Source organism: Nicotiana tomentosiformis, chromosome 6 (genome assembly GCF_000390325.3).
Source record: "Nicotiana tomentosiformis chromosome 6, ASM39032v3, whole genome shotgun sequence".
Classification (NCBI taxonomy): domain Eukaryota; kingdom Viridiplantae; phylum Streptophyta; class Magnoliopsida; order Solanales; family Solanaceae; genus Nicotiana; species Nicotiana tomentosiformis.
The window spans coordinates 51999747-52021472 of NC_090817.1; positions in this window are offsets into that span (position 1 = coordinate 51999747).

Genomic DNA, 21726 nt, shown 5'->3' on the forward strand with positions numbered 1-21726 from the left:
ATAATAAAAATTGAACCATAATTAGGGAGATATTCATGGTTTCGGCTCACTTAGGCATTTCATCAAGCACTAGGTGTGCAAATTACACTACAAGGTTTCTATGGTGGAATCCTTTCATCCCACAACAAATCATTCACCAAATTTAGTTCGACAACCTCCCTACCACACTTATGGGTACATTCATACACAGAGTACCTCTCACACCTAAGAATCATACTTCTCATGACCTACGTTTAGTCCAAATCCCGAAATTTAGGGCTAGGGAGTAGAAACGTACCTCTTAGATGAAGATCTTGTGATTGGATTCCTTGATTCTTGAAGAGTGGGGAAAGAATGGATGATTAGCATGCTAGGTCTTCTCATTATCTCTCTAAAATAGCTCTCTCCTCTCTTTAAAAATCAGATTTTACCTTGTAAATTGACCCCCTAAGGCCTTATATCAAAATAAGATCGGATAAGAAATTTTTCAAAAATGGCCCCTGAAGTCAATTATGTGGTAGCAGAATAGTTATGTGGGCAGTAGAATCATTTTGTGGTCAGCAGAATCGTTTATATGGCCAGCAGAATGATTATGTGGGCATCAGAATATTTCTATGGCCAGCAATATGATTATGCGACTAGCAGAATCATTATGCGGCCAGCAGAACTATTTTTCAAAATTTGCCCATTCTCTGCTCCACTTTGCGATGCTTATGCGATCCGCGGAACCGTTCTGCGGTCGCGAAATTGACTGCAGAATCGCCTTCTTCTGCCAAAAATTCTCATCAACACTTTAGTGCATTCTTCTACCCAAAAAGTCTGTACCGTGGCTCATTTTCTACAATCCTCAAACCCATTAGCCTACCTCGGCACCACGAAACCTTAAATTTCTTGGAAAAAATTTACGGGGCCTTACATTCTCCCCCACTTAGGATCATTCGTCCTCGAATGAAAAGTAGAGTCCGCCCAGCACACCCAACATAATTCGTCTCCTCTTTCACACATCTCAAGCTCCCAAATTTTGATTAACTCCCAAAAAAATTTCCAGAAATTTCGACAGAGTTTCCCCTGTAATTGAGCCTATCCATCTGCTAGAGAATCACCAAAACCACCCTAACAACACATACACAACTCGTCAAAGCATCACAATATATATCAATCAACACTAATCTCAGCATTACAGGTGTTATATTATCAAAAGTGGTGTACGGACATGAACTGCACATATTTAAATCATAACACATAGAAAGTATCTTTCGAACCACAACCATCTGGCTATACAAACAACTGAGAATACTCTTTCCACAACACTCTCGGCCTTCGAAGTGACCCCCTCGACTCACAGACTTTGCCATAGCACATTAACTGAGGCAATCTCAACTTCCGGACTTATCTAACAAGGATGACAATTAAGTACCTCTTATAAGCCAATTACCCATTAACTTCACCTTCAATAGTTTCCACCAGAACGATAGACAAAGGATTTCTAACAAACTTCTGGAACCTAGATACATGACGCATCGGGTGCATAGAGGACAACGATGGGAAATCAAGATTCCATAAGGTCTAATGTGACTAAACATACTTTACCTTTATGAACAACTCACCCAATATATTCATGGAGCAAATCTTGAGAATAACATGTTCACTTTCTGTAACTCTAAATCTCTACGCTGAACCCGCAAACTAAACCTTTGGCGACCTTCAGCAATTACCCTAAGATATGCTAGCATGAATATGACCATAAAATTTCCTACCTAATATGTTTGATCATGGGATGATGCTTCTTCTTTGACATGTTTCTGCCATAATAACTCTCAAACTGCAATACCAGGCCACACCATGGGCAATTACAATACTAGGAACAAAGTGGGTTACTCACTGAGGCATAATATAGGTGAACATGAAAGTTATACTGTGATGGACGAACAAAAGATCTTCTTGGGACAAATTCGTGGAAACCTCAAATTTCCTAGAAGCTTGAGGACCTACCAGTACACAAAGCGGACCTACCGCCTCATCCCAATGTATGCGGGTGGAGGTGTATTCACAATCACAATCTCTACACAAATGGCCATGTCGCCTCACCCCAATGTATGTAGGTGGAGGTGTATTCCGGGGTTAGGTTATGTCAACCTACCCTTCTTCGGTGACTAACGATATTTCCGGAAAAAAATATTTTTTTTATTTTCATACAAGGAAAAAAGAAATACAATTGCATTTACCTCATAACCTTTCACACCATTTATAGCTTCATTGGCACTTTCAACCACTTACAACATCATTATTTCATTGGCTCTCTTGGCCATACATATGATTCTTCATTCATGGCACAATGGTCGTATTTCTTATTCCACACTTTAATTTTTTTCCTTTCATGGATCATCATAAATATCAACAAATAGAATACTCCGAAAATCACAACTTCAGGTTTATTAGTAATGAAAACTCTAAACACAATGGATTTCTTTCCAAGAAATGAAGTAAAATAATTGGCAATCGAAGCGCAAGTTAAAATCATAAACGAGTAACACATCATTTATTCTTGAAATACTTTTCCTCAAAAGGGAAATACACAATTTCAACTCTTAAATATATAAGAGCTCAAAACACATTGGAAATACTTACAAAGCATAGCATTAGTTGAAACAACCACATTTGGGCATGACTTGAGTACATAAGTTTTTACGCAAATCTATTTTCGAAGTCAATTTGGAATAGTTGAATCAAGGCTCATTTCATAATCTTTCACATATCATTTTATTTCATTGGCACTATTGGCCACAAGTATAACTTTCATTCTTGGCACGGTGGCCACACTTTATATCCCCAACTCACTCCTTTCACTTTCAAGCATATTTATAAATTATCAACAATAAAGCATCTCTAATCACGACTTTCATTACACACATGAGTAATTAAGAGTCTTAAGCACATCGAGATTTCTTACACAATTTGGCATAATAGCCTTCATTCGAAACACGACTTGAAGTCATAACATCTTAACACACATCCCATACTTGAACACATTCTCGTATGATATCATAATATGACAAGAGCATTCGGAACACGTTTTTAACATATACCTTTCGACACAAAGCTTATTCGGAATAGTCAATTTATAATGAATAACTCAGGACTTACAAGAACATCATGAGATTCAATTCTAGGAGAGAAGTTTAGCCAACATACCTTGCTTGAGCTTCCCTTAGATTACCACAGCGTCCCAACACTTCTAACAATTCCAATCAACTAGAGATATAAACAAAATTGAACCATAATTAGGGAGATATTCATAGTTTCAGCTCACTTAGGCATTTCATCAAGCACTAGGTGTACAAATTACACTACAAGGTTTCTCTGGCGGAATCCTTTCATCCCACAACAAATCATTCACCCAATTTAGTTCGACAACCTCCCTACCACCCTTATGGGTACATTCATGTATAAAGTGTACCTCCCACACCTAAGAATCATACTTCTCATGACCTACTTTTAGTCCAAATACCGAAATTTAGGGCTAAGGAGTAGAACCTTACCTCTTAGATGAACATCTTGTGATTGGCTTCCTTGATTCTTGAAGATTGGGGCAAGAATGGATGATTAGCATGCTAGATCTTCTCCTTCTCTCTCTAAAATAGCTCTCTCCTCTCTCTAAAATCAGATTTTACCTTGTAAAATGACCCCCTAAGGCCTTATATCAAAATAGGGTCGGATAAGAAATTTTCCAAAAATGACCTTCGAAGACAATTATGTGGGAGGAGAATCGTTATGTGGGTAGCAAAATCGTTTTGTGGGCAGCAGAATCGATTATGTGGCCAGCAGAATGATTATGTGGGCAACAGAATTTTTATGTGGCCCGCAGAATCATTCTGCGGCCAACAGAACTATTTTTCAAAATTTGCCCATTCTCTGCTCCACTTTGCGATGCTTATGCGGTCCGCGAAACCGTTCTGCGATCGTAAAATTGACCGCATAATCGCCTTCTTCTGCAAAAAATTCCCATCAACACTTTAGCGCATTCTTCTGCCCAAAAGGTCTGTACCGTGGCTCATTTTCTACAATCCTCAAACCCATTAGCCTACCTCGGCCCCACAAAACCTTAAATTTCTTGGCAAATATTTACGGGGCCTTACAAAAACCCTGTGCATCCTTAGAAGTTGCTCCACTGAAAGTAGGAGGAAAATACTTCTTGAATCTCTCTAACCTCTTCTACTCCTCTGACGCCACTGGCCTGACCTCAGGCTGAACCACAATAACGGGATGCACCGGCATAACACCCGAAGCCTGATCAACATGAACCTATTGCTCTGGAGTACGGGCAAGGGAGTCTGAGCTCCTCCCTAGCGTGAGAAGTAGCTGGTGCAACTGGAATCAATCCTGCCTGAGCCAAGGTACTGAACATGATCAAGAAGTGCGCTAAGGTATCCTGAAGTCCAGGAGTAGCAACAGGTGCCTCAGGTGCATGCTCCCCAACCGGAGCTACTAGTGGCTCCTCAGTCGCATCCCTAGCACGACCCTTGCTGCAGCACGTGCTCCGCCTCTGCCTCGACCTCTGCCCCGGCCTCTAGCAACACTGGCACCCGGGGCAGCATCATCAGTAACTCAAGCTTGTGTCCTCACCATCTGTGAGAGAGTAGAAAGAGAAAGGCTCAAATTCCGAAATCAATAAATATGCATGATAAGGAATGAAAGAAGTGAAATTTCCTAATAGTTCTATAGCCTCTCGAAGATAATTACAGATGTCTCTGTACCGATTCGCATGACTCTACCAAACTTTCTTATGACTTGTAGAATCTATGAACCTAGAGCTCTAATACCAACTTGTCACGACCCAAAATTTCACCTTAAGGATCATGATGGTACCTAGTCTCTAAGACTAGGTAAGCCTAACACATGACGAGATTCACAAAATAAAATGACTTAGCTATTAAATAAAAACTATCAAATGACATAACATAGTCAAAAAATAATCAACAGTTATACATCCCAAAAACCGGTAGTACGAAGTCATAAGCTCTACTCAGAATATACTAGAAATCTCGAAATACAACATTGTTTTGGAATACAAACAACAGTATTAAGGAGAAACAATAGAAGGAGACTCTGAGGCCTGCGAGCAAAATATCAGGTATACCTTGAAGTCTCCACAACAACTCGAAATCAACTCACTAACGACCAGCACACTCAGAGGTACCTGAATCTGTACAAAATATGGAGAACCGTAGTATGAGTATACCACAATCGGTACCTAGTAAGTATCAAGACTACCTCGATGTAGTAGTGACAAGGTTCAAGTCGAGACACTCATTAGACAAGTAATCTGTGCAGAATATCAATATAAAACTAACAACGGAAAGCATAACTAAATAAGCAGCAACAGAGATAGGCATGTGATAACACGAAAAATTAACCAAAACACATAAAACACAAGTGAAATCAATTAAGGAGAAAAAATGGCATGTTCAGATCATCAACTCGTTCCAATACAAGAATAGAAACAAAAATCACCCCGATGTTCCACATAACATGATCACAAATCACCCTTATGACGCCGCGTGAGCTTCATATTTAAAATATTTCCCCTTTATAGCTTCATGTGCATAAGCCCCCTTATCTCGCCACGTGTGCATCATAATGAAGTATTTTCGCTTACTAGAAACATGCGCATAAGCCCTCTTATCTCGCTGCATGCGCATCAATATACACACTACCCTTATGTTGCCGCATGCGCATCTCATTCACAACACAACGATCAACCGCACCACACGTGCACGTATGCCACCACATCGCCCAAACAACAATACCAAAGCCACAATAATACATAGCCCACGGCTCAACAACAATATGAACAAGAATCACAACAATAACACAAGAGCACTAGGAGTGAATAATAATAAGAGTACTTCAAATAACAAATAATTCCAATTCAAGTCATATTAATAGCCTAAGGTCTAATCCGGTCAACTAACACAGACGCCCGTGTACACACTCGTCACCTTATGTACACGTCATTTCACATAGCACAAAATATTGCAATTAGACCAAATCCTAAGAGGAAGTTTTCCTCACACAAAGTTAGGCAAGATACTTACCTCAATTAGGCCAATTCAATACTCTAAAATGCTTTTCCTTTAAAATTTACCTCCGCTCGGCTCAAATCTAAAAAAATGACTTAATATATCAAACAATACAACCAATTTCAATTAATAAAGTTAAGATCTTTACAGAATTCTTAAAAAGTCAACAAAGGTCAATCCCAGGCTCGTCCGGTCAAACCCTAGTCGAAGAATAGATCTCGACTACCCATAACCCCACGAGTCCATATATGTGTTTGGTTTTTAAATCCGAGTCCAATTCGACTCTCAAAATTTAATTTTTTATTTTTCAAAACATAGTAAAAAATTCCCAAATTTTCTCCTCAATTTTCATGGTCTAGATGTTAAAATTCATAAATAATCATGTTATATAATCAAAATTGAGTCAAAATCACTCACCCAATAGTTTTGTTATCCTCCTAAAATTGCCTCCACATAGTCTAGGGCTCCAAAATGTGATAAAATGAGACTAAGTCCCGAAATCCCACTATTTTGTTCAGCTGCAGAAATCGCAAATGCGACCCAGGGTTCGCAAATGTGAACACTCGCAAATGCGACAAAAGGATCGCAATTGCGCTGTCTAATAATCCCAGGGAATGTCGCAAATGCAACTCAGACATCGCATTTGCGAAGTCTGCCCAGGTCGCAAAATCGACCAAAATCTCACAAAAGTAACCAGCCTAGGAAATGACCCACCTTTGCAATTGCAATCAGGACATCTCATTTGCGATATCTGACACCCCCTGCCTTCTTCGCAATTGCGAACTGGTGCTCGCAATTGCGATAACCATAGCACCAGCACACCAACAGTCCTAAACCAAGTCCAAACCAATCCGAAATACGTCCGAAACTCACCCGAGCCCTCGGGACTCCACACTAAACATCCATACAAGTCTAGAAATATCATACGAACTCGCTTGTGAACTCAAAACACCGAGATAACATCCAAAACTATAAATCGAACAGCAAAACACGTAAAATTCATAATGAAACTCAAGGATCGCTAAAATCACAACTAAACGTTTGATTCCTACCAAACCAACTTGGAATGACACCAAACTTTGCAGAAAAGTTCCAATTGACAAAAGGACCTATTCCAAGTCTCGAAACAAAAATTCAAACCCGATAGCCATAAAGTCAAACCATGGTCAAACTTAAGAAATTTCTAAACCTTTAAATTGTCAACCTTCGGCAAAAAGAGCCAATTCAATCTAGGAACCTCTGAATTCAATTCCGAGCATACACGTAAGTCCAAAATCACTATACGAACTTATTGGAACCATCAAAATACTGTTCCGGGATCGTTTCCACAAAAGTCAAACCTCGGTCAATATTTCCAACTTAAGCCTCCAAACTAAGAACCAACCGATCCAAATCAATTTAAGACCTACCCGCAATGAAACCAACCATCCCCGCAAGTTATAAAACTATAAATACACCTACGGGAAGCTTCAAAAGGGGAAACGTGGCTCAAATACACAAAACGACCAGTTGGGTTGTTACACATCCCTTTATTCAATCATTTTATTTCAATTTTACCAACTAGAATGATCTATATTAGAATAAGAAACAACTTCAACTAAGTAATAAGAACATTAAAGCTCGACATGTTAGACAATTGAGCAATTCTAGTGCTTCCTGATTCTTAAATGATGGGTGCATATATTGCACCAGATACAGTTATGAATGAGTATCAAAGTAATTCATATAGGAAGATTCAAATTAGGTTTTCTGTGGAAAAGATTTCAGGGTCAAAATTAAATTAAAAAATCATACAGCACTACATAATTGTGCATATATTGTACCAGATACATTTATGATTGAGTATCAAAGTAATTCATATAGGAAGATTCAAATTAGCTTTTCTGTGGAAAAGATTTCAGGGTCAAAATTGTATTAAAAAAATCATACAGCACTACATAATTTTTTACTTTATATATCGTAGCGGGCACATTTAGAACTCGTTTAACATAGTGTTTACCGGAAAAATCGGATAACGTTAGATTTTGTGTGTGATTCTAAGGATATGCGATACAATTCGATATAAATCGTGTAGAGAAATAGAGATTCATGTATTCTTGACTATGAGAATGCAAATAGTGGGCAACAAGAATGAATAAGATAAAGTAAAGCAAGCACAAAGGGATATCTTTCAATATGAGAAGTGATTTTTTTCCCTCTCTTTTATAGCTTACAAGGATTCTCCCTTTTATAGAAGAAGGTCATTATAAAAAATAATAAAATAAAGCATATAGTGGAAGGCCCATCATGACTTGTCTCTTCCTTGATTCCCACCAAGATTCTCTCTCTTGGTGCGGTTGCAACGGCTCTTGTTTGTGAGCTTGATACTGGCTCGAACTCGTTACTAGGTCGGGACCTTTGGTCTTGGCTCGAGTTCGACCTTCGAGATGGGCGTCGCGTATTTTCGACCTCGAAGCAGTGCCTTGCGGATTGATTCGGTCACTGGCTCGATAGGGTTATCGAACCGATTCCTCGAGCGACCTTCGGGCTCGAGGCTCGTTAGTACCGACTTCGGAGCTCACTCCCAAAATCTCATTCCGACTTTTTAACACTCGAACTCGATCGAACGTAGGAAGTCCGAAATCTATTTCGACCATATACAGATAGTCCCCTCATTTCTCACAAAGGATGCGGTGAGAATCGATGTGATTTTTGGTGGTTCGATCGGGTCATAAGCCGATGTTTTCACAGGGATCGATTATGACATATGTGATAGTTGTCCTATCGATTCAGCCTTTCAAGGTATTTAATGCTTGTCAGATGGCGGTCGGCCACCTGTGATATTGAACCTTCATGATGCGAGCCTATAAATAGCTCTTCCATCTATCATTTACTTCTTTCATGCATTCAATCCCCCAAATTTTCTCATCTTTTCTTCCTTTCTTGTTGCTACCAGAGTTTTGGTGTCGTCAATTTTTCACTTTCCTTTGTCTTTCTTCCTCCCATATTAATGGCCAAGACTTTGAAAACTATGCCTCAGAAGGAGAAAGCTTCTTCTTCATGGCCGTCCAGCGATAAGGCACCGGTGGAGTCGTCCACCTATGACTACATTCCCGGCCCGTGTACTCTAAAGATCGATTTTAAGATTGAGAATCCTTCATCCGTCCCGGGTCATGCGAGCACGTGTCAATGTATATGTGTTCTATAATGGAGGGTAATCTTGAGGCCGTTAGAAAAGACTGCAACTGAGGTTCCGAGGTTGTGTTGGAAATTCCATCCCCCAAAGAGAGCGTCGTCACCCATGGAGAGGGGTTTTTAAGTGTTTACACTTATCCCTTCACATTGGGTCTGGTCGACCCGGTGATCATTGATTTTTGCAAGCGATATCAGGTCACCCTTGGTCAGATTCATCCCTCTCTATGGCGTATAGTGATCCTACTTTGCTTCTTCTCCACCAAAGCCGGGGGCTGGATTTTTCCCTGAATCCCCTCATACGGTTGTATCGGCCTCAAATCTTTTGAGGATTAATCAGACATCATCGTCGGGCATCAAAGGCTTTGATGTCGAGCATCGACAAAGACAAGGATCGGGGTTGGATAGGGCGCTACATTCGGGTGAGGACCCGTGACCTTATTTCGGAAGAGAAGATGTCGTTCCTCGAGGAATGAAATTTCGACCGTAAGTTATTCTCATAAGATGTTGCTTTTTGTATCTTTTCCTAATTTTTTTCTGATGTCTCTTCCCGATATACAGCTGCCCCTTGGATGTCACAAGCGGTGCCCGACCTCGAGGATTGGGTTCGGAAGTTAGCCTCGACTTCCTCTTATGCCGAACGCGTTTGGCGTGATTTGGCTAAAGGCAGATGGGAATCCAAGAACCATGGTAAGGTTTTACTTCTCGTTTCCTTTGAAGCGCTCTTTGTGCTCCATTCGTTACCGATTTCCTTTCATGCAGGCGTAACCAAGGACGTCGCTTTGAGACCTTCGAGCGGTGAATAAGGAACCAAGTCCCCGGTCCTGAAACCAGGGAAAGACAAGAAGCGCAAAGCTACCTCTCGATCAGAGGGCCCCAAGCCCAAAACTCGAAGGGTGAGGAAGAAGGCAATTGCCCTTTCGATTAACTCGGTCCAACGACTGAGAGAAGAAGAAGAAGACGAAGAAGAAGAAGAAGAAGAAGAAGAAGAGGAAGAAGGATGTGCCTGGCTTTGGTGACCCGATCTGCGAGAGCTATCGAGGTCACCGAAGCTCCTGAACCGATGGCAGCTGTACTTGTCGGGGTTGACTCTAGGATCCCGAGTCTTGATCGGAACGCCCCGAGTGATTCACTTGGGACTATGACAGTGGGTTATTTGCATTCTCTTCCCACTTTTTTTGAGGAGGCATTAAAGGAAGCTCGAGAATTGAAGACCCCCGATATGGGCGGAGGCTCTAGTGCAGGGGATCCCTTTCGGGATTGCTTTACCGGAGTCGGTGATGCTTCCGATATTGGGGACGCTTCTCTTCTACTGGAAGAGGCCCAACGTTTCATTACTCGGGTAATGATTTTACTATACTTGGTTTCTTTGTTCTTTTTCGAATTTAACTCATGTTCTTTCCCTACTGTGCAGGCCATTAGTAGATTTTGGGTCGACCTTAGCCAGTGTGAGGTCGAGCTTCAGAAGGTCTCGGGGGAGAGAGACGCCTTGCGGCTTCTTTGCAGCCAAAAGGACGAGGCTATAAAGGACCTCCAAGCGGATTTGGCTAAGGCTTGTGAAGAAGAGGCCGAACTTGACAAGCAGGTGAGCCTCGTTCTGTTAAAGTATGGGTTTGATTTGACTGTGGAAGTTAACCCTTCGTTGTCTCAGCTGCAGTAAAAGGTTGAAAAGATCGGGTCACTTCGGGAAGAAGTCGATCAAATTAAAGTTGAATGTAATCGGTGGAAGGAGACTATCGATCGCCTGGCTGCGAAAAAAGAGACCATTTTGACCAACTTATTATTGGCCGATGTTCAGCTTTGAAACGTTAAGCAAAAGGGTTCAGCTCAAGCTAAGAGGACCGAGGAGCTTGAAGCCCAGCTTACTGAAGCCAAGGTCGAGGTTGAGTTGTAAAAATCTTGGCGGATAAGTCCATTGCCGTGTATCGGGCTGATGCCGAGGCTGCTCAGATGGAGGCACGAGAGGCGGCGGACACTACCGACACCCGAGCATATTGGATTGCCAAACTTGCTAAATGTAGGTCTCGGAGGGAGACCCTCGAGGAGATACATGTTCGGGGTTTCGACCTTACTGAAGAAATAAAAAAGGCTAAAGAGCTCGAAGCTGAAGCTGAAGCCTTGGCTTCTGATGGCGTTGATGATAACGATGACGGTAGCAAGAGCGGATCCGAGTATGGGGGAGAGCCTGACAGAGAAATAAACGCCCCTGAGAATGATCAGGAAGCTTAGTTCATAATAAAAAAAAGTATGTTTGTAATCAATCATGTAGAAATTTTTGTATATAGACAACTTTGGCCGATTTGTGAAGACTTTATGCGTGCCTTACAAATGTTTTCACAAGGATCTTAACAATTCAATCAAACTTGGACTTCGTAGTCTCTATTATTGATTTGTTCGAAGTGACGTAGCCCTTGGGCTTACTAGTTGAGTTAATGATTCGAACTTGAAGAAGTATAATCCGTAGGCGTAATAGTCGAGTGAGTGCTTTGCTTGAACTCGAAATGAAAGTAGCCCGTAGGCTTTAATCATTGAGTAAATGATTCGAACTCAAAGTAATGTAGCCCGTGGGCATGATGGTCGAGTGAGTGATTGCTCGAACTCAAAATAAAAGTAGCCCGTAGGCTTTAGTCGTCGAGTGAATGATTCGAACTTGATGCAATGCAGCTCGTAGGCGTAATGGTCGAAGTAGCCCATAGGCTTAGTGGTCGAGTGAGTGCTTGCTCAAACTCACCGTAGGCTTATCAGTCGAGTGAATGATTCGAACTCGATGCAATGTAGCCCGTAGGCGTAATGGTCAAAGTAGCCCGTAGGCTTAGTGGTCGAGTGAGTGCTTGCTCGAACTCAAAATAAAAGGTAGCCCGTAGGCTTATCAGTCGAGTGAATGATTCGAACTCGATGCAATGTAGCCCGTAGGCATAACGGTCGAAGTAGCCTGTAGGCTTAGCAGTCGAGTGAATGATTCGAACTCGATGCAATGTAGCCCGTAGGCATAGCGGTCGAAGTAGCACGTAGGCTTAGCAGTCGAGTGAATTATTCGAACTTGATGCAATGTAGCCCGTAGGTTTAATTGTCGAATTTAACTTGATTCTGTTTGCATAATAAATCTCCAAATAGAGGAATTTTCCTTGGATATAAGATGCCGATAAAGAAGAGAACTTTCTTCGCACATTATTACACATGTGTTCATGTTTTGCGCCTTGGTTCGGGCCAATCTACATGAGCATGGTTCGTTTCGACCATTTGGCTCTTACCTTTTTTCCTATTGGAACCTTGTTGTTGTGAAATAACTCTCTTGCATTTGAACTCGATGTATTTGAGGGTCTAATGCCCCCTCAGTATTCGAGGTCGATTGTAAAGAGGCCTCGGATATTGTTGTAAGTGCAGCACGATCAATGGTTGTCTCATTAAAAACCTTGCCGAAAAACCCATTTGGGATAAAATCAGTCTAAGGGAAAAAGAGTGCAACGCGTGCTTTCAAGCAAAAGATCCATCTTATCCCTTGTTCGGACTTTTGCAGGGGTCAGCTTTGAAATGTAAATGAATATGGAAAGGTTGTACCTTAGCAATAGTACCGTTTTAGATGTGATACATTCCAGTTGCTTGATAGCTGTTTGCCGTTTATAATGCCAAGCATGTACGATCCCTTTCCGATGTTCTCGAGCACGTGATATGGTCCTTCCCAATTCGGTCCTAGTTTACCTTCGTTCGGATTTCGGGTATTGATGGTAACTTTTCTTAACACTAAGTCCCCAGGCTTGAAATGGCGGAGCTTGGTTCTTCGATTATAATATCTTTCGATTCGCTACTTTTGGGCGGCCAATTGGACGAGAGCAGCTTCTCGTCTTTCGTCCGATAATTTGAGGCTGGCATTCATAGCCTCGTTATTTGATTCTTCCATCGCGAATCGAAATCTGGTACTGGGTTCACTACATTCCAGTTGCTTGATAACTGTTTGCCGTTTATAATGCCAAGCATGTACGATCCCTTTCCGATGTTCTCGAGCACGTGATATGGTCCTTCCCAATTCGGTCCTAGTTTACCTTCGTTCGGATTTCGGGTATTGATGGTAACTTTTCTTAACACTAAGTCCCCAAGCTTGAAATGGCGGAGCTTGGTTCTTCGATTATAATATCTTTCGATTCGCTACTTTTGGGCGGCCAATTGGACGAGAGCAGCTTCTTATCTTTCGTCCGATAATTTGAGGCTGGTATTCATAGCCTCGTTATTTGATTCTTCCATCGCGAATCAAAATCTGGTACTGGGTTCACCAACTTTGACTGGTATCAATGCTTCGGACCTATATACTAAAGAGAATGGGGTCGCCCCGTACTGGATTTTGACGTCGTCCGATATGCCCAAAGGACTTCGGGCAAGATTTCTCTCCATTTTCCTTTAGCGTCGTTCAACCTCTTCTTTAGGTTTTGAATGATAGTTTTGTTCGTTGATTCGGCCTGTCCATTCCCACTGGGGTGGTATGGCGTCGATAGTATCCTTCTTATTTTGTGGTCTTCGAGGAATCTTGTTACTTTGCTGCCAATGAATTGTTTTCCATTGTCACATACTATTTCGGCGGGTATCCCGAATCGACATATGATATGATCCCAAATAAAGTCTATAACTTCTTTCTCTCTTATTTTCTCGAACGCTTGCGCTTCAACCCATTTAGAAAAATAGTCAATCATAAATAAAATGAATTTGGCTTTATCTGGGGTCGATGGCAGAGGATCGACGATATCCATTCCCCATTGATTGAGTGGAGTTACTTTTCGGGTTGATGGATCATTGGTGCAAACCTTTGACATTTGTCACATTTACGAACAAATTCCTTTGCATTTTTGCCCATATCGATCCAATAATACCCTGCTCTGATTATTTTTCGAACTAATGTATCGGCACCAGAGTGATTCCCGCAAGTGCCCTCATGCACTTCCCGTAGGATGTAATCGGTATCTCCCGGACCCAAGCATACTGCCAACGGTCCATCGAATGTTCTTCGGTACAGCATTCCGTCCGAAGCCAACGTGAATCGAGCAACTTTAGTCCGTAGGGTCCTAGAATCTTTAGGGTCTGATGGGAGCTTTCCGCTCTTTAAGTATTCAATATACTTGTTTCTCCAATCCCAGGTTAAGCTTGTAGAATTTATCTCAGTGTGACCTTCTTCGATTACCGATCTCGAAAGTTGAATAACATTCCCCGAGCCCAAGTCATCTACCTCGACCGACGATCCTAAATTCGCAAGCGCATCGGCCTCATTATTTTGTTCTCGTGGAACATGCCGTAAAGTCCATTGTTTGAAATGGTGCAAAGTGACAAGCAGTTTGTCTAAATACCTTTGCATTCTACCTTCTCGAACTTCGAAGGTTTTTCTTACTTGACTCACCACCAGCAAAGAGTCACAATTGACTTCAATGACTTCTGCTCCCAAGTTTCTAGCTAGCTCGAGACCTGCAATCATGGATTCATACTCGGCCTCGTTGTTAGTCAACATGATAGTTTTAATAGATTGCCTAATAGTGTTACCTGTGGGTGGTTTCAAAACTATGCCCAGCCCGGACCCTTTCACGTTCGAAGCCCCGTCCATAAAAAGGATCCATACCCCCGATGATGTACCTAATTTCAACAGGACTTCGGGTACGAGGGTTGGCATGAAATCGGCCACGAAGTCTGCTAAAATTTGAGACTTGATGGCCGTACGGGGTTGATATTCGATATCATACCCACTGAGTTCGACGGCCCATTTGGCCAGTCGGCCTGATAACTCGGGTTTGTGCAAAATATTACGAAGCGGGTAAGTGGTTAATACGCATATGGGATGACATTGAAAGTACGACCTTAACTTTCTAGAGGCGCTTATTAGTGCAAGTGCCAATTTTTCTAGGAGCGGATATCTAGTTTCCGTTTCTCCTAAGGTTCGACTCATATAATAAACGAGGAATTGCGTACCTTGCTCTTCTCGGACTAGGACACCGCTTACGGCGATTTTCGATACTGCCAAGTACAAATAAAGTTTTTCGTCTGTTTTTGGAGTGTGAATTTGTGGTGGGCTTGATAGATATCATTTTAGTTCCTCTAATGCTTGTTGGCACTCCGGGGTCCAAGCAAAATTATTCTTCTTTTTGAGTAGAGAGAAACTTTTGTGACTTCGATCAGATGATCTCGAAATGAACCGGCCTAAGGCTGCAATCCGACCCTTAGCCTTTGTACGGATTTCACGCTGTCCACAACGACGATGTCTTCGATGGCCTTGATTTTATCGGGGTTAATCTCGATTCCCCGATTTGACACCATGAAGCCGAGGAACTTGCCCGAACCGACCCCGGAAGCACATTTTTGGGGGTTGAGCTTCATGTTGTATTTCCTTAAAATTTCGAACGTTTCCTGCAAATGGGTCAAATGGTCCTCTGCGCACAGGGATTTAACTAGCATGTCATCAATATAAACTTCCATTGATTTTCCTATTTGTTCTTCGAACATTTTATTTACTAGGCGTTGGTAAATAGCTCCTGTATTTTTTATCCCGAAGGGCATCACATTATAACAATACGTTCCATATTTGGTGACAAATGAAGTCTTTTCCTAGTCCTCAAGGTTCATCTGGATTTGATTATACCCGGAATAGGCATCGAGAAAAGTGAGAATCTCGTGGCCGGCCGTGGCATCGATCATGTGATCGATGTTGGGCAGCGGAAAGGAATCTTTGGGGCATGCTTTGTTCAAATCTTTATAGTCCATACACATTCTAAGTTTGTTCCCTTTTTTAGGCACTACAACTACGTTGGCTAACCATTCGGGATATTTCACCTCCCGAATGGACCCTACTTTGAGAAGCTTGGTTACCTCGTCCTTTATGAATGCGTGCTTTCCCTCGGACTAAGGTCTTCTCTTTTGCTTCACCGGTCTGAACTTGGGGTCCAAGCTTAGCCGATGCGTCGTTATATCCGGTGGGATCCCTGTTTATCTAAATGGGACCAGGCAAAATAATCGATGTTATCGATAAGAAATTGAACGAGTTTCTTCCTGAGTTCGGGGCTCAACCCCGTTCCCAAGTATACCTTTCGCTCGGGCCAGTGCTTGATTAATGTGACTTGCTCTAGTTCCTCAATTATTGATTTGGTGGCGTCGGAGTTATCGGGAATCATGAAAGATCGAGGGACCCTTTGATCGTTATCCTCTTCGATCTTCTGGTTATCTAGCTGGGTTGAAGCCGATGTCTGTGATTGCTATTTGGTGTCCCGTTCTCCTTCTGAGCCCGATCCTTTTACTTTTATCGGCGAAGGTGAGGACATTGGTTTAGCTTCCTTTTCCTTTGCGGTTGGTTGTTCTCCGTACACCGTTTTGACACCTCTCGATGTCAGGAATTTGAGGGCCTGGTGTATGGTCGAAGGTATAGCTCTCATGTTGTGGATCCATGGAAAGGGCATTGTATCTCATATCGCCTTCGATCACGTGAAACTTTGTTCCCTGGATGGTTCCGGCCACGTTTATTGGTAGGATTATCTCGCCTTTGATGGTTTCACATGCCATATTGAACCCGTTTAAAACCAAAGTTGCAGGTACGATCTGGTCCTGCAGGCCGAGCTGTTCTACAACCTTCAATCGGATGATATTGGCCGAGCTACCTGGATCGATTAACACACGCTTAATTTTAGTTTTATTCATGAGTATGGATATTACCAATACGTCATTATGAGGTTGGATGACCCCTTCTGCATCTTCATCATCAAAGGACAAAGTCCTCATAGGTGCGTAATCTTGAGTCCGAGATCACTTTTCCCTCGCAATCGATATTTTAGTGCGTTTAAGCACTGGTCCCTGAGGGGTATCGATGCCGCCGATGATTATGTGAATGACGTGCTGCGATTCTTCTTGCTTGTTTTGCTTGCTAAAATCCCTGTTTTTAAAATGGTTCTTCACCCTATCACTCAGAAATTCCCGAAGGTGCCCTTTGTTAAATAAGCGGGCTATTTCCTCTCTTAGTTGTCTGCAATCTTCCGTTCTGTGGCCATGGGTACCATGATATTCGCACGTTTGATTGGGATTTCTTTGGGCAGGATCGGTCTGCATGGGTCGAGGCCATTTAGTGTCTTTGATGCGTCTGATAGCCGACACGATAGCGAATGCACCAACGTTGAAGTTATATTCTGATAATCGAGGTGCTTCATAGGATCGGCATATTTATCAAAACCGCTCTTACTCATAAGTCCCCGAGAATTTTGCCCTCGATCAATCCTTCGATTATTCTGAACTGTATTGCGTGCTGAACCGTTGTTCACCCGATCTGCGACGTACGGTCGATATCGATCTCTGCTCGACCTTTGTTCTCTGTCGATCTCCTTTTGGTTTTTAGTAGCTGTCCTGTTCTGATACACGGGTTCATACGGAGCTCCCAACTGATCATCCTCGACCCTAATTTTCGATTGGTATCGGTTGTGTACATCTGCCCAAGTTATCGCTGGATACTCGATCAAATTTTGTTTCAGCCGATGTGATATTTTCGAACTTAGCTCGTTCAACCCTTGGGTGAAAGCTTGTATGGCCCAATCGTCTGTGACCGGTGGTAATTCCATGCGTTCCATTTGAAATCGGGATATGAATTCCCTCAGCATTTCATTCCCCTTCTGCTTTACTTTGAAGAGGTCTGATTTCCTTGTTGCAACCTTTATGGCACTAGCATGTGCCTTTACGAACGAATCTGCTAACACGGCAAAAGAATCGATGGAATTTGGTGGTAAATTGTGATACCAGATTATCGCTCCCTTCGAGAAGGTCTCCCCGAACTTTTTCAACAACACAGATTCGATCTCATCATCTTCCAAATCGTTACCTTTGATGGCACATGTGTAAGAGGTGACATGTTCGTTAGGATTGGTCGTACCGTTATATTTGGGAATTTTGGGCATACATAATTTTTTAGGGATTGGTTTTGGTGCCGTACTCGGGGGAAAAGGCTTTTGTATGAATTTTTTTGAATCAAGCCCTTTTATCATTGGTGGAGCCCCCGGGATTTGATCGACCCTGGCATTGTATGTTTCCACTCTCTTGTCGTTGTCTTCGACTCGTTTTGTGAGTTCTTCGAGCAATTTAGTAATTACGGGAGTAGTCCCCGATTCTTGCTCGTTTGATTTCACTATGGCGGGCTCTGTTCTGGGGATGATTTCTCGAAGTGGATTGGAATCCGGTCTGCTTTGTGCGTGAGTTTGGCTCTGTAACTGAGCTATCGCTACTTGTTGGGCTTGTAGCATCTCGAAAATCATGCGTAAGCTGGCCCCAATTTCCCCCATGTTTCGGGTATCTCGGACTACGGATCGAGTACCGCCCTGAATGCTTCTTTCCGGTTCGGAATGCTGATTCGCCTCCAAAGCTATTTGTGAATTGACATCCAATGGTATTTCGACTCGAATTTCGGGTACTTCGATTCGAGCCTCGGTGCCATCGTTAATTGGCCTTCCGACCCCGGGTGCCAAGTTGTTGGTTTCATCTTGAAGGCCGGCTTCGTGGTCGATAGGTAAAGCCATTGCTGATTTGAAGTTGCAAGCTGGCGTGTACTTTAGATTTATATCAAACGATCATTGTTACCCTTAGCCCCACGGTGGGCGCCAAACTGTTTACCGGAAAATCGGATAATGTTAGATTTTGTGTGTGGTTCTAAAGATATGCGATACAATTCGATATAAATCGTGTAGAGAAATAGAGATTCGTGTATTCTTGACTATGAGAATGCAAATAATGGGCAACAAGAATGAATAAGATAAAATAAAGCAAGCACAAAGAGATATCTTTCAATATGAGAAGTAATTTTTTTGTCTCTCTTTTATAGCTTACAAGGATTCCCCCTTTTATAGAAGAAGGTCATTACAAAAAATAATAAAATAAAGTATATAGTGGAAGGCCCATGATGACTTGTCTCTTCCTTGATTCTCGCCAAGATTCTCTCTCTTAGTACGGTTGCAATGGTTCTTGTCTGTGAGCTCGATACTGGTTCGAACTCGTTACTGGGTCGGGCCCTTCAGTCTTGGCTCGAGTTCGACCTTCGAGATGGGCGTCGCGTATTTTCGACCTCGAAGCAGTGCCTTGCGGATCGATTCGCTCACGGGCTCGATAGGGTCATCGAGCCGACTCCTCGAGCGACCTTCGGGTTCGAGACTCGTTAGTACCGACTTCGGAGCTCACTCCCAAAATCTCATTCCGAGTTTTTAACACTCGAACTCGATCACTCGAACTCGATCGAACGTAGGAAGGTCGAAATCTATTTCGACCGTATACACATAGTATTAGTTTATCGCCTCCATTCAAACTCTCTATTACTTATTCTGTGTTCAAACCAAAAAAATCGTACCAAAAATTGCAAAATTCATTTAATGTTTGATTGCTTGTTAAGTTGTCATACTCTATTTAGAGAATAAAACACCATATAGATACTCACTATCTTAAGTTTGGTGTTACCTATAAGTACTCAAATTATTTATCCTAGTTTTGCTTATAATAACTCCACCAATTTTTCACGGGCAATTACATATAGATTTATGAACCAAAGATTAATGAGCAACTTTTGGAGTCACGAAATCTTGCTTTGACCACTTTGACATAAATTCTACTATTACTCGTATGGGTATTTAGTCTTTAGTCTCACTACACTACACACGTGTCGTTAGTACCATCCTTTTTTTTTTTTTCTTCATAAAACATTGCAACATCATTAATTAATGCATTACGTATTAGTTTGGCCAAACTTATCCAAAGGCCAAAAGTATTTTTTCCCCAAAAATACTTTTTTTTCCCAACTTAAGGTATTTGGCCAAGATTTGTTTTAGAAAAAAGTGCTTTTGGGAAGAAGTAGAAGAGTTTCTGAAAAGTAAAAAAAAATAGTTTATCCCTAAAAGTAGAAGCAATTTTGACTATTCTTCTTATCAAAAATACCCTTAATAAAATATAGTATATACCAAAATAATCTTACTTATTTTAGACCTAATACTTAGGATATTAATGTATAAGTATTTTTTCTTATTTTTAGAATAACTTTCTAATATATAGTGACTTCAAGGTGAATGCTTTTATATTTGTTGAATAATTTTTTAACATATTTAAATCATCTTAAAAAAATTAAAGTGATTTTTAATTTTATTTTTATATTCTATTTAAATAAAATAAAAAGATTTAATTATTGTATTAATTTTATTTTTATATTCTATTTAAATAAAATGAAAAGATTTAATTATTGTATTTAATAATTTTCTTTTGATATTATTTATTTACTTATAACATTAACTATTAAGTAAATCTATTTATGTCCTTATTCGTAATTTGATACTTAAAAGCACTTTTTGAAAAGTTTGGTCAAACACAAATTATTGCTCAAAAATGCTTTTCAGATTAATTAGCCAAATACAAATTGCTTCTCTCCGAAAGTACTTTTTAGAAAAACACTTTTGGAGAGGTTGCTCTGATGGTAAGCAAACTCCACTTCCAACCAAGAGGTTGTGAGTTTGAGTCACCCCAAGAGCAAGGTGGGGAGTTCTTGGAGGGAAGGATGCCGGGGGTCTATTGGAAACAGCCTCTCTACCTCATGGTAGGGGTAAGGTCTGCGTACACACTACCCTCCCCAAACTTCACTAGTGGGATTATACTGGGTTGTTGTTGTTGTTGTTGTTGTTGTTGTTGTTGTTGTTGTTGTTACTTTTAGAAAAAAATATTTTTCAAAATAAGCTGATTTTTCTAGCTTGGCCAAACAAACTATTAGTCTGTGCGTAATATTGGACGAGCCTCTAACATTGAATAATCATAAAATAATCGTCCGATTAGTATTATTATATTTTTGTAATGGTATGATTTTATATTTAATTCGTTTAGTACGAGGAATAAGAGATAATTAATCCAGAGATTAAATTTGAAATGAGTTTATTCCACGTTTGATTGGGATAGAATCTGTGTTATCCCAAAATTAATTATTTTTATCCTTATAAAAAAGTTGAATAACTAATTCCGAAATAATTAATCATGGGATAACTTGTTCCCAACCAAACATATTCTTTCCCTACCAATATTAGTATGTAGTACAATTTCTGTTGATAACAAGTGTCACACTTTGACTAGACATGGTACAATAGTAGTTCTTTTTTAGTAGTGATGAAAATTAAGGGTGTTAATGGATATTTAAAAATCGACTAAACCGATCGAATTGTACCGCATCGAATCGATTTTTAGGTTTCTTTTAATAAAACCGTAGGTTTTTATATAAATCTATAACCGTACCGATAATTAAGGTATGTTCTTTATTTTATAAAAATAAATCGAAAAAATATCGAACTGTACCGAATAAATTTACATGAAAAAATATATTTATATATTATTTAAAATAAGAAAGCATTAAATTTTTCCTTGGGCCTTGAAATTATGAAACGGTTACAAGCCAATAAGTAATTAAACTTAAAATCCTAATTCCCAAACCTATTATACTACTCCTACTGAAACTAAATTATTTCCAGCATATTCACTAGCA